At 36.0% G+C, this 13,556-nt stretch overlaps 1 pseudogene; it reads right to left on the reverse strand.

Annotated features, from left to right (window-relative positions):
- Positions 1–6,504: 6,504 nt before the first annotated feature.
- On the reverse strand, positions 6,505–8,563 carry LOC123246540 (annotated as a pseudogene).
- Positions 8,564–13,556: the final 4,993 nt, after the last annotated feature.

Here is a 13,556-nt window from a genome sequence, read left to right on the forward strand (position 1 = left end):
GGTGATCCTGTTTGACATTTAATGCGAAGTATGGTTTTGATAGTGATAAAGAAACTCCCAGAAATGCCCAGCTGATCGTGTGTGCAGGTCTTACAGCTGTAGAAGCTAGACACCCCCACGATAACTTAGACCCTACATTTGGCATGGAGCTTGATGTCCTATGAGCTACACATTATCTTTCTCTGCCCTTCTCCACCATCCCCAAAGGAATAGACTTCTTGCTTTAACTATATGTATGTGTGTATATATATATATAATATGTACATATTTTATATATATATATATTTTGCTACTGTGTTTTTGTATTGTCCAAGTGCCAGAATTCCAAGTATCTCTTACTTTGTATCTAAAATATCAAAATATTTAAACTTCTTTGATCTACAAAATATTAAATTACTCTTTAACACTGTGTAGGCAAAATGAATTGACTCACTAAAGTCTTCTTATCAACTATTTCTTAAGATATTATAGACCATGCTTCAGCAACAGCTTGTCCCACCATAAAATTTTACAGTAAGTTTTATAGTTTCCCAAGTATAAGTTGGAATCATATATGGACTTATATTTGGTTAGCAAATGATATTTCACAAGATGCCATATTTCAGCTAGAAGGAATTTGAACTATATTACAAACTCTCTTCCTGTTTTAAAGTATTTTTTATTTTGGCTCCTACATCTACATTTTTCATTGTTCTTCAGACATTTTTCAGCCATATCAGACTCTTCATGATCCATTTAGGGGTTTGTTGGCATACTGGTGAGATTTGGCATTTCTTTCTCTAGCTCATTTTACACATGAGGCGACTAAGGAAAACAGGGTTAAGTGATTTGTCAAGAGTCACATGGCTAGCAAGTGTCTGAGGACACATTTGAACTCAGGAAGATGAGCCTTCCTGATTCTAGATCCTATCCATTCTATCTACTGTACTATCTAGCTGCCCACACCTGCATTTTATCTTCATTTTAATATAATAATCTTTTTATCTGTAGTATTTGGAGTATATTCAGATTCAACCTTAAGAGAATCCTGGCTATTTATATTCATGCATATGTACACATTTGCAAATATGTATGTGTATAGTTTTTTTGTGTGTATGTATAAAAGAAAATTGATAATGTTAGAAATCTAACATTTTGTCTCTAGGATGCCACAAAACTGTTTTTAAAAAAGATAGATGAGGATAAATAACAGCCCAATAATATCTCCTAGAAAGGAAACACCTGAGGAAATTGTCTAAGTGTCTAAGACACTCTATCTTTTAGCCTTGATTATTTTGACTGGTTGTCCACCATTCCTGAAATGCTTTCCCTCCTCAACTCTACCTTTAAGCCCCAACTAAAATCCCATGTTTTAAAGCAAGCTTTTCCCAATTCCTCCTAATTCTAGTGCCTTCCCTCTGATAATTATTTCTTATTTATCCTTTTGATAACCTGTTCATATTTATCTGTTTGCATTTGTCTTCCCTATTTGTGAATTCCTCCAAAGCAAGGATTATCTTTTGCCTCTTTTTGTATCTCCAGATCTTGGCATAGTGCCTGCTGAGTAGTTGATGCTTAATAAATGTAAACTGATTAAGTGGTATGAATTGTGATAGACTCCCTGGTATGTTGGAAATTTGATACACACTTTAAGAAAACCAGGAGTGAATATCTGCTTCAATCTTTGTACAAACCACTTGAAACTTTCATGGAAGCAATTATTTCACTGTTGTGGGTACCCCCCACTCCCACTCCTACTGACACACTATCTTCATATTCTAGGCATCCTATATAACTTTTATCTATCATTGCATTGATGTCCTATAAAGTAACAGTAACAAAACCAGAAAACATTTATTAAATATCTGTTGTATGCAGAGCACTGTGCTAGGCAGTTTAGGAGCCCCGGTGCTTAGAAACTACATATTCGCTGTCTTCAAAGAGATTATAATCATAGTGTGGGAAGTGGGGGGAAAGGCAGGCAATTACACACACTGCTATAAAACTATAGAAGATTGGATAATTATGGAGGAAAGTGAAAATTGAGGTCCGAAGGAAAATATCATTACTTACTGGAAGGTGTAGGCAAATCTTATTACAGAATCTGACTTATAAGCTGGCCCATAAACACTGGATAGCAATTCAATAGGTGAAGAGGAGGAGGGAAGGAATTAATAGGATACAATGTAAAAGAGGAGTCATCAGAACTTAGTATCTGTTCAAGGGAAGGTAGAAAAATATTGCCATTTGGCTAGAACATAAAATATGTAGAAAGAAATAATGTAAAATTACTCTAGAAAGGTAGGGGGCACCAGATTGTGGGAGCACCAGGAAGAGATAGATGAATATTATTCAGGAGGCAACAGAGAGTTTCTAAACTTTTAAATCAAAGAGTAACATGAGCTGATCTGTACATCCGAAAGAAAGATTATTAAAGAAATGATGGGAAGGCTAGATAGAAATCAGAAGAAAATGGATGCAAGAAGGCCCACAAAGGGGCAATTCCAATAGTCCATATTGGTGGTAATGAGAGTCTCTACCATGGTAGAGTCAATAGTACCCAAAGAGGACATGAGCAAGATTTTTCATTATTTCCCTTGATATTCTTGGTCTTTTGTTATTCCAAATGAACTTTGTTATAGTTTTTTCTAATTCAGTGAAAAAGTTTTTTGGTAGTTTGATAGGTATGGCGTTAAATAGGTAAACTAATTAGGGTAGAATGGTCATTTTTAGTATGTTAGCTCATCCTACCCATGAGCAATTAATGGCTTTCCAATTGTTGAGATCCAGTTTTATTTGTTTGGAAAGTGTTTTATAGTTGTTTTCGTATAATTGCTGTGTTTGTTTTGGTAGATAGATTCCCAAGTATTTTATATTGTCTAGGGTGATTTTAAATGGTGTTTCTCTTTCTACCTCTTGCTGCTCTGATGTGTTGGAAATATATAGAAATGCTGATGATTTATGTGCATTTATTTTGTATCCTGCAACTTTGCTAAAGTTGTTGATTATTTCTACCAGCTTCTTAGTTGATTCTCTAGGATTTTTTAAGTAGACCATCATATCACCTGCAAAGAGTGATAGCTTAGTCTCCTCATTGCCTATTTTGATTTCTTTTTCAATTTCTTTTTCTTCTCTAATTGCTACTGCTAGTGTTTCTAGTACTATGTTGAATAATAGAAGTGATAATGGGCAACCTTGTTTCACTCCTGATCTTATTGGGAAGGCTTCTAATTTATCCCCATTGCATATGATGCTTGTTGATGGTTTTAGATATATACTGTTTATTATTTTTAGGAAAGGACCTTCTATTCCTATACTTTCCAGTGTTTTCAATAGGAATGGATGTTGTATTTTGTCAAAGGCTTTTTCAACATCTATTGAGGTAATCATGTGATTTTTGTTTGTTAGATTGTTGGTATGGTCAATTATCTGGATGGTTTTCCTAATGTTGAACCATCTTTGCATTCCTGGTATAAATCCCACCTGATCATGGTGGATAATCCTTTTAATCAGTTGCTGGAGTCTCTTTGCTAGTATTCTATTTAAGATTTTTGCGTCTAGGTTCATTAGGGAAATTGGTCTGTAATTTTCTTTCTCTGTTTTTGATCTACCTGGCTTTGGAATCAGTACCATATTTGTGTCATAAAAGGAATTTGGTAGGACTCCTTCTTTGCTTATTATATCAAATAATTTGTATAGTATTGGGATTAGTTGCTCTTTGAATGTCTGATAGAATTCACTTGTGAATCCATCAGGCCCTGGCAATTTTTACTTAGGGAATTCTTTGATGGCTTGTTCAATTTCTTTTTCTGATATGGGATTATTTAGGTATTCTATTTCTTCTGCTGTTAATCTACGCAATTTATTTTTTTGTAAATATTCATCCATATCACCTAAATTGCTATATTTATTGACATATAATTGGTCAAAATAGTTCTTAATGATTGCCTTAATTTCCTCTTCATTAGAGGTGAGGTCTCCTTTTTCATCTTTGATACTGTCAATTTGGTTTTCTTCTTTCCTTTTTTTTATTAGATTGACCAGTACTTTATCTATTTTATCTGTTTTCTCAAAATACCAGCTTCTAGTCTTATTTATTAATTCAATAGTTCTTTTATTTTTGATTTTATTAATTTCTCCTTTGATCTTTAGTATTTCTAATTTAGTTTTCATCTGGGGATTTTTTATTTGATGAGCAAGATTTTCAGGGTAGAGTAGTGAGGACCTGGTGGGTAACTGCATATGATAGGTAGGAAAGAGAAAAGTCAAAGATAATAGCAAATTTGTACACATGAGAGACTGTGTTAATGGTGGTGCTATAAGCAGAAATAAAAAAAAACATCAAAAAAGGAGCAGTTTGAAGGAGGACAACAGTAAGTTCAGTCTGAGAAATGTTAGTGGAATAGTCAGCATGTCCTTTATATCCTTGGAGATGTAGTTCTGGAGCTTTGATAAGAGGCCATGGCTGAAGATTTAGGTTGAGGAGTTATATGCATAGAAATGGTAGTTGAAGCACTATAAGTGAATTAAATTGATGATGGAAATAATATAGTAAGAGATGAGACAGCAAAGAACCAACCCTTGTGAGAAAAACGTCAGTAGTTAGGGAAGAAAATGAGAAGTCATCAAAGGAGCCAGAGGAAGAGTTGTCTCAAACTCATGGAAAATAGATATCTCTCAAATTCAGTAATAAAATGTGGTCATTAGGGGCAGGTAGGTAGGGCAGTGAATAGAGTGCCAGGCCTGGAATCAAGAAGACATGAGTGTGAACCTAGGAAATCTCTTAATACTGTTAGTCTCAGTTTCCTCAACTGAAAAATGAGCTGGAGAGAGAAAAAACAGTTCACTCCAGTATCTTTGCTAAGGAAACCCCAAATTGGATCATAAAGAGTTAGATATGATTGAAACAAATGAACAACAATGAAATGTGATCACAAATGTCAACTCTTTCACAAAAGTCAAGAAGAATGAGAATAGATTAAAAAAATTGATTTGGTTATCAAGATATTATTGGTGACCTTACAGGGAACAGTTTCAATACAACAATAGAAACAAAAGCCTAAATATAATAGGTTATTAAGTCAACAAATAGGAAGAAAGTGGAGGCATATGTTTATAGGCAACTTTTCCAAGAAGTTTAGCCATGAAGGAGAAGAGAGAGTAGGGAGAAGATTAATGAAGGCAAAAGCAGAGTATATTGCTATTAGAAAAGACTAACGGGGGGCAGCTGAGTAGCTCAGTGGATTGAGAGCCAGGCCTAGAGATAGGAGGTCCTAGGTTCAAATCTGGCCTCAGACACTTCCTAGCTGTGTGACCCTGGGCAAGTCACTTAACACCCATTGCCTAGCCCTTACCACTCTTCTGTCTTGGAACCAAATTGATTCCAAGATGGAAGGTAAGGGTTTTAATTAAAAAGAAAAAATAAAATACTACAGACCACCTGGAGAGAAAAAGTTGAATGGAGAGTTTGATGAAAGTATCACAAATCTGGCACAGTATAATGTAATAGTTAATGGAGACTTCAATTATCTAGAAATAGACCAGACCTTTAAATGTAATTTTCACCAACAGGAAAACCAACATGTCAGAGGAAGTAGAAATGATGGGAACCTTTGGGGAATCAGTCTTATAGTTTGTGACCCAGAAGGTAAAGAAAGTCAGAATGCCTAATATGAATGCTAGATTAGGGGAGGACAAATTTTTAAAAGTTCACAGATAAGATCCTAAGGACTAAAATTCTATAGAGGACATCAGCTAAGGAGGGATAGGAAATGACCAGTAATTAAATTCTGAAGACAAAGAAGAGCAACAGTTCTAATAAGGTAGAAGAAAGGAAGTTAGTTGACTAAAAGAACAATGTGAATGCACAAGACTAAACTATTTGAGACTTTTAAAAGGTGTGTGTGGAAGACAGAAGGAGGGGCACAGGAAGAATGGCAAAAACAATGTCCAGGGCCAGTTAAACAGCTTAGCGGATAGACAGCTGGCCCTGGAGAGAGGAGATCCTGGGTTAGACTCTGACCTCAGACAATTCCTAGCTTTGTCACCCTGGGCAAGTCACTTAATCTCAACTGCCTAGCCCATACCATTCTTTGGTCTTAGAACCAATACTAAGGATTGAGTCTAAGACCAAAGTTAATGGTTTAAAAAAATATCAGGAATGTTAAACTTCCAAATAAGCTAAGAACAATAAAGGGTTTGGTTTTTATAGCTATATTTGGAGAAAGAATACTCAAAGAATGGATATGACTACTGCTTCAGGTAGATGGAGATAGAAAGATGGTAGAAGAGCTAGCCTGGTTTTTGTTCTGTTTTATCCACTAAGGAGAATAATCTTTGGGCTGAAAAAGACAAAGTTAAAGTGGCTAATTGAGAATTGCTACATAAGGTAAGTAAAGAAAATAATAAGTAATAAGAGATTATCTAGCTATTTAGAATAAATCATTTTATTTTTTAGTCTCAGTCTAATATATCTAGACAATAATATCAAGGCAGAATAACACTGAGTGTGGTTCAGATTTTTTCCTATGAGAATATAAGGGAGCTAGTTTTGCATGCTGAAAAAAGATTACTAGAAGACTGGAAAAAATTGGTGACCAGTGTAGAAGTATGGGTTGAGAGCTCAGTACAAAAATAAAGGTCTGAGCCAGCCAACTTCTTTTCATAGTCAATATCAAATCTCTCATTTTGGGCTACAGTGAAGATGTTGTTCCAATCTCCACTAGTACCCTCCTTCATTAAGGGGGAGATGGAGTGGTCCATGAGTTCAGTGGGAATAGTGGTTTAGTTGGTCATGGGGTTCTCTTGCATCTTCTTGAAAGATGTCTATTGGACAATTTGATCTAGGATATCTTCTGGCAGTGCTTGTCGCCAAAACTCTGTGATCTTCTGAATTTCCCCCTTGGGATCCTTTTTAATGTCTTCAAAGAAGAGGTAGAGAATGGAGTGCCTCTGGGTCAACTCCCACAATTCGGATATGTGCTAAAACCAGGAGCCGTATGATATTTGCCCAGCCATAAATTTCTCCAGGAACTACTCCCAGGTCCCAAGGTCAGGGTGTACCTTTGCCATCTTATAGAAGTTGAAATATGAGGCTGCCACATCCTTGGCATTTCTTGCCATATAGATGATCTCGACTTTCTGATGCAGCAAAATCTAGGGGAGCAGTGCCAGAGGCAAATGTGTTGAGTAGATATGGTCCAGGTATTTCCTTTAGAGACTCCATGCCTGAGGGCACCCCTGGAGCTTGAATTCAAGAAATGACACTCACATGAAGATTGGGGCCCTTTGGCATTTCTTCTGGTCACCCTTCTGATAGATCATACCTACGATCTCACTCATCCAGCTTGTTCCTGACTTGGGATAGATATTGATGAGGACATCATCCGGCTAGGCCTGAACACTCTTCAGCAGTTCAAGAGCTTCAGAAAAGTACTTGATTAGTGGAAAATTCTTCACAGACACCAGAGGTGGCTGGGAGGCATCTTGGATCAGCTCTATAGTGAGTTTTTCAGGATCTGCAGATGTGCTACTAGTGAAATCAGTGTGTGGAGAGAAGACAGAGTGATTAAGGCTGCAAGGTTCTATGGGTCTAGTGTGGGCAGAATAGGAGTAGCTAAAGGGTATCTAGTTATTCTTGATAAATTCAGGTGGTCTAGAACAGAGGAATTGCATTCTTGGACTTAGAAGATGTGATATCTGAGTCACTGTCTGTGATCTTGATAGATCATGGTAAGGACAGATAACATAGAACTGTAGAACTGCAAGTATGCTGATTGTTAAAATGGGGAGAGAACAGAGTCTACTCATTATAGATGAATAAGCTTGATTTTGTTTAACCATGGGAAAATTCTAGAGCCTTTTATTACAGGGTCACTTAGTGAGAAGCTATAAAAGTAAGGGGTAATTACAAAAAGCTGGAATGGCTTCATCAAGAAAAGATCATGCCTGATTAACTTTATTTCCTTTTTGATAATATTATCAAAATTTATCATGCTGTTTTTTATTGAAAAGATAGAGACATAGGTCAGATGATATCAACAGATTGATCTGTTGATGGATTGAGCACCAAATGAATGGACAGATTCAAAAAGTAGTTATTGTTTAATGTCAACTTAGAAGAGTTTCAACTACTTGGATAGAGGCACAAAAGCATCCTTTCCAAATCTGCTGATATAACAAAGCTAATGCACTGAAAGAGAACAGAAATTCAAAAACAAATGGATACACTAGAATTCTGAACTAAAACCAATAAGATAGACATTATAAAGATAAATGGGAAGTCTTATACTTGGTTCAAAAAATCAACTTCACACATAGAAGATTTGAGCATCTGGGAGATTCAGTAAAATGCTTTCCTAATGTTAGTTAATAGAATGTTTTGGCAGCCAAGAAAGCTAATACAGTATGAGTTTAGATTGTACTAGGAAAGGCATAACATTCAGAACTAAGAAGTATGATAGTTCCCTTGTACTTTGATCATACCACAAACCACATCTAGAATATTTTGTTTACGGATGCCACATTTTAGGGCAGATACTTTAAAACAGAGGGCAACCAGAATGCTGTAGGTTCTTGAGTCCATGCCATATGAAGACTGGCTTAAAAACCTGGAGATTTTTAGCCTGGATAAGAAACAACTTAGAGAGAATACTTCAAATGTTCTTTAAGTATTTGACAGACTACAATTCACAGAAGAATTTAACGTGTACTGTTTGGCCCCAAACAGGATTAGGAACGAGTCAAGGTTGCAAAGAAACAAATTTAGTTTCCACATAAGAAAAACCTTCCTAAGAGTTAGAACTAAATAAGAGTGAAATGAATGACCTCAAGATATAGTGAGTAACCTATAACTACAGTTTTTTCAAGCAAAGATTAGATAATTTATTGTTAAATATGTTTTAGATAGGCTTCTTTCAGATAGGAATTGGTCAAGGTAGTCATTGAAGTCCCTTTCAGCTGAAATTTTGACGAAGGTTAAGAGCCAGGCAAGCTGGAAATAACTGAGATGGGATGATAGCTGAATGACTTAGAATGATCAAGGAAAGGCTTTTTCTATGATTATATATAATTTTTCATGTTTACATGCAGTGAAAGGAAAGATTAATGATGTATACAAAAGAAGGCATGACGACTAGAGAAGGAAGCAGGAAGAAATGGGACTTGGAAATAATATAAGGATTAATTTTCCTGAATATTAAGGATGTCTATAGATTTCTATGATCAGAGAGAATGAGGAGAGAGAGAGTGATGAATATCCTTCACACCTTTGCTTCTTACCACTAATTTTCTCTGTATCCAAAGTGATGATAGTTCATGGAAAGAAATTGGCAAACATTTCTCTGATGCTTACACACTCAAGGATGACTGTTCTTTCTCCCTCAGCCTTGGGGATCATGTGGTAACAAAGGTTAGTAAGTCACACAACAAGATAGAAGGGCACAAGATCAGTTTGCTTATAAAAAGCATTGGTTGATTCTTATTTGTTCTACTGACCTTATCAACCATTACCATGAGTTCTGGTCTTCATGGCTTCCTTGTGGTGGACTGGACCAGGCTTCACAGAGAAGATATGTGGGTATAGGTGGTTTGTAGATTTCTCTCCCTTTTATTCTTGGAGATCTGGGAGGGGAGAGGGAGGAGGTTTAAAAGATACCTTGTGCGCCCTCCATTTTCCCTTTGTTCTCTAAGCTATATTATAACATTATGCAAACTTTTTTGAACCTATGGTTGAGGAAGGATGTGACTGATTGAGGAGAGCACAAGACAGGGATTTATTAGCTGTATATACACCACAGATTTCACACTTAAATATTTCAAATATAATTCCATTTTGTCCTCTAAATTAATTTGTAGGCCCTCTTATGGAGAGTAAGGAAGAAACTGGGTGCAAGGTGAGAGTGCGCTGTTGGATTGTAGGGATATTGCAGCCTTTTTATAAAGCTATCCCAATCATTCCCCAGAAAGGCTTTCCTAAGATCATTAGACTTGTGCCTTAAGCAGAATGCTACATAATAGATAATTTAATATTTTCCTTCTCTAAGTAATTAAAGTAATAACATACAGTCTTACTATAGGCTTAAGGAACTAGTGCCATACCACTCAAAGGCACTTGGCAAAATGTTTACAAGAGTTAGAAGGAAGAGTGTGCAGGTAAATATTTAACAAACAGATCAATGAAAAATTGTATGTAATATTTTAAAGTTTAATCTGAATTATTATTATTTTCCACCATTTTCTTAAGTCTATTCAATCAACAACACAAAATTAAGCACTGGTTTATAACACTTGCTAATTTCTGAAGTATAGATGCACTCACTGAAAATTTAACAATTAACTCCCATGAGCCAGTTTGAGTTGGTTCCAGAACATCCCTGGACAACTATCACACTGAAAACATAGGAAGACTAGAAGAGAGGATCTGAGAGAATATATTGTGTATTATAGTAATAATTTCATTAAAAAGATTTGTTATTATTCAATGTTTTAGAGACCTTCCTATGATACTTTTAATATCTTTAAATAGCAATTTAATACTTAAACTACCTACCTAATGTCTTCTTTATTCTTGATGCTGAATAAAGTTTTCTGGCTTACATATCTTTGATTAACCAATAAAGAAATTTCCCCAATGTTTGTAATTTCTAAGGCTCCTACTACCCAGAATCACTAATTGTTCAAAATAATTACAAAACAATTTGAGCATCTTTCTCAAAGTATGAGTTAATTTCTTATATTCTCATTGAAAGCAAGTCAAGTAAGAAATAATTGTGGGGGACAACTCAGAAAATAGGAGTACCTCTGCCTTTAAAATATTGCCAATTGGCAACTTTATATCTTTTTTCTTTTGCTCAGCCTTGAAAATGAATGCTATTCAAATAATTTTTCAGTATTTCTTAGAGCTAGGGGATCAACTTAGAGGGTAGAAAAAGCGATTTTTCCGAGGCTCTTTGGATTTAAAGATAAATCCTTCCCCTTCTTCAAAATACACTTGGAAATGTGGAGCTTTCAGTGTCTATACTGCCATATAGCCAAAAGCAATAACTGCCTTTATACAGAAGTATGCTATATGGGAATGTTTTTTTTTTGTTGTTGTTGTCGCTGTTGTAATGGAAAATTACATTTTCTGAGAGAATAATGGGCTTGGCGTCATAAGACCTGGATCCAAGTCTTGGCATATATACTTTTTAACTGTGTCATCTTTGTCAATTCACTTAATGTCACTACCTCAGTTACCTCATCTGGAAAATGACAATAATATTTGCATATAGCAAACTTTCTTTTGGTGCTCATAACTCTAATCACTCTATATATCACCTTTGCAAATTCCTCATCCTGGGACCTGGAAGCAGGAAGACCTAAATTCAAATATTTACTAGTAGTATGACCTGCCTCAGTTTCCTCAATTGTAAAATGATCATCATAATAGCACCTACCTCCCAGGATGCTGTAAGGTCAAATGAGATGTTTTTAAAGACCCAAGTACAGAGGCTGACACACAGAGGGCATTTAATAGATGTGAATAGTTGGAAAATCTTGAACCCCTGGAACTGCATTGCCCAGGATTCCTTTCTGTATTACCCACAATTCCTTTACCTTTCTATTTACATGCGTCTTTTGCATGATTGTATATAAGTTTTGAGTAACGCCCATCTCCTGCTCTCTTCCACATGAATTGAATAGGGAATGTTCCCTGTGTTCTCTAGCTTTCCAGTTAAATATTAATAAATCTCTACATGTGTGTGTGTTGTTCCAACCATCAGAAGTTGTCATGAAGTTGTCACTTTTCAGAATATAGGTATTCTAAAAATATGAATTGTAGTTTGCAAATATTTTTAGTATTATCAATGCACTAAATTTATCCTTCTTACCCAAATGCCCCCACTCCTCAGGCACCAACTCCAAATGTTCCTCTGGCATAGAGATTTCTGGAGAGACTTCAATGGAAAAATTACCCATCATCATCAATTCTGTACCTTGTTCCTGGGATGAGTAGAGATTTTCAAATAGTCACATCCATAAATGTATTTTTAAAACTTGTTTTGATAACTATATTTCAATATTTTAATTATACAAGTTGATTTCCTTTATAATATTATGTATTTTATTTTCTGTATTAATTATTCTGAGACATAGCCTTCACCAGATTTTCAAAGAGACCCATGACAAAAAAATGTTAAGAACCTTGAGTTTTGAGGTTAAAATAATGAATCAACACATGAGACAGAATTTTACATTTCATTAAAACATATTGCATAAATATCCTTGAAAGTCAGTTGATCAAGAGTTAGCCTAAAAATAACTTCATTCCTTCTACCTCAGGTGTTACCAGCAAAGAGTCCTAAATGAGTAAATATCAATAATGACCAGAAAATGAAAATTAAAAGATCTGATCCATCAGAAAATGCTTTCAGAAAAATAACTAAAGATCATTTCACAGGCTGGTTGCCCCTCGTACTTAGAGTTCTTTGTTAAGTATTCTTTTTTTTTAAATCCTTACTTTCCATCTTAGAATTAATACTGTGCATTGGTTCCAAGGCAGAAGACTGGTAATGGCTAGGTAATGGAGGTTAAGTGACTTGCTCAGGTTCACAAACCTAGGAAATATCTAAAGCCACATTTGAACCCAGGACCCCCTGTCTCTAGGCCTGGCTCTCAATCCACTGAACCACCTACCTGCCCTCTCCACTAAGTACTTTTACTCATCTTTGTGCCTTAATAGGAGGCAGCTACTAGCTTAGGAATCCCAGGGAAGCCATGTTCTTAGGCCTGGATTTCCAGAATTAGCCTCCCCCTCCCCCAGGGCTAGGCATCCACACTCCTAAGAGCAGACTCCCATAGTCCTAAGCATTTTTGACCCTGTCTTTCCTTCTCCAGCAACCACCTGATTCCATCCTGTGTTTGTCCCACTTGGTAGCTAATCATGAATTCTGGAGGGGAACAAGAAAAAGAAGGAGGAGGCAGTGTTTATGCTTGTTGTTGTTTTTTTAATCTCATACATTGTCTAAGAGGAACCAAGAAGGTACAGAGAACATAAATGGATAAAAGAGACTAAGGAGTAAAGAGCATGATAAAAAAATGAATCTTAGATTTACAGTTGGAAGGGATCTTAGAGGTAATCCAGTCCAAAACCCTCATTTTTATCGATATCAAAACTAATTCCCAGAGACTTTTTCAAGATTACAGAGGGAGTAGACATTTAGAGTCAGATTTAGAACTCAAGTCCTCTGCCTTCAGAGCCAGAATGCTCTTTTTCACTACCCTTTCAGAAAATGCAAATTAATAGTTCACTGGGAAAGTAATCTCGTCTATAGATCAGGGGCTCTCCACAGGAATGGGTTCAATGAAAGCTGCCCTCACCTTTAAGTGGAGCCCTCTGACAAGGAGTCCCTTGTCATCCCTAACCCTTACTTTCACTCTGTCACAGGCTTGCTGAAATCAGAGCAACCAGGCATAAAAGCATTCCTGTGGGGACCAATATGAATTGAGAGTACAGTAAGCCAGTGACCGGTTACTTTTGCTTATATTCCTCCATTCCTCTTTGTATGATATCCATTTTTTATTCTTCACAGATTGTA

The sequence above is a fragment of the Gracilinanus agilis genome, chromosome 4 (genome assembly GCF_016433145.1).
Source record: "Gracilinanus agilis isolate LMUSP501 chromosome 4, AgileGrace, whole genome shotgun sequence".
NCBI lineage: Eukaryota > Metazoa > Chordata > Mammalia > Didelphimorphia > Didelphidae > Gracilinanus > Gracilinanus agilis.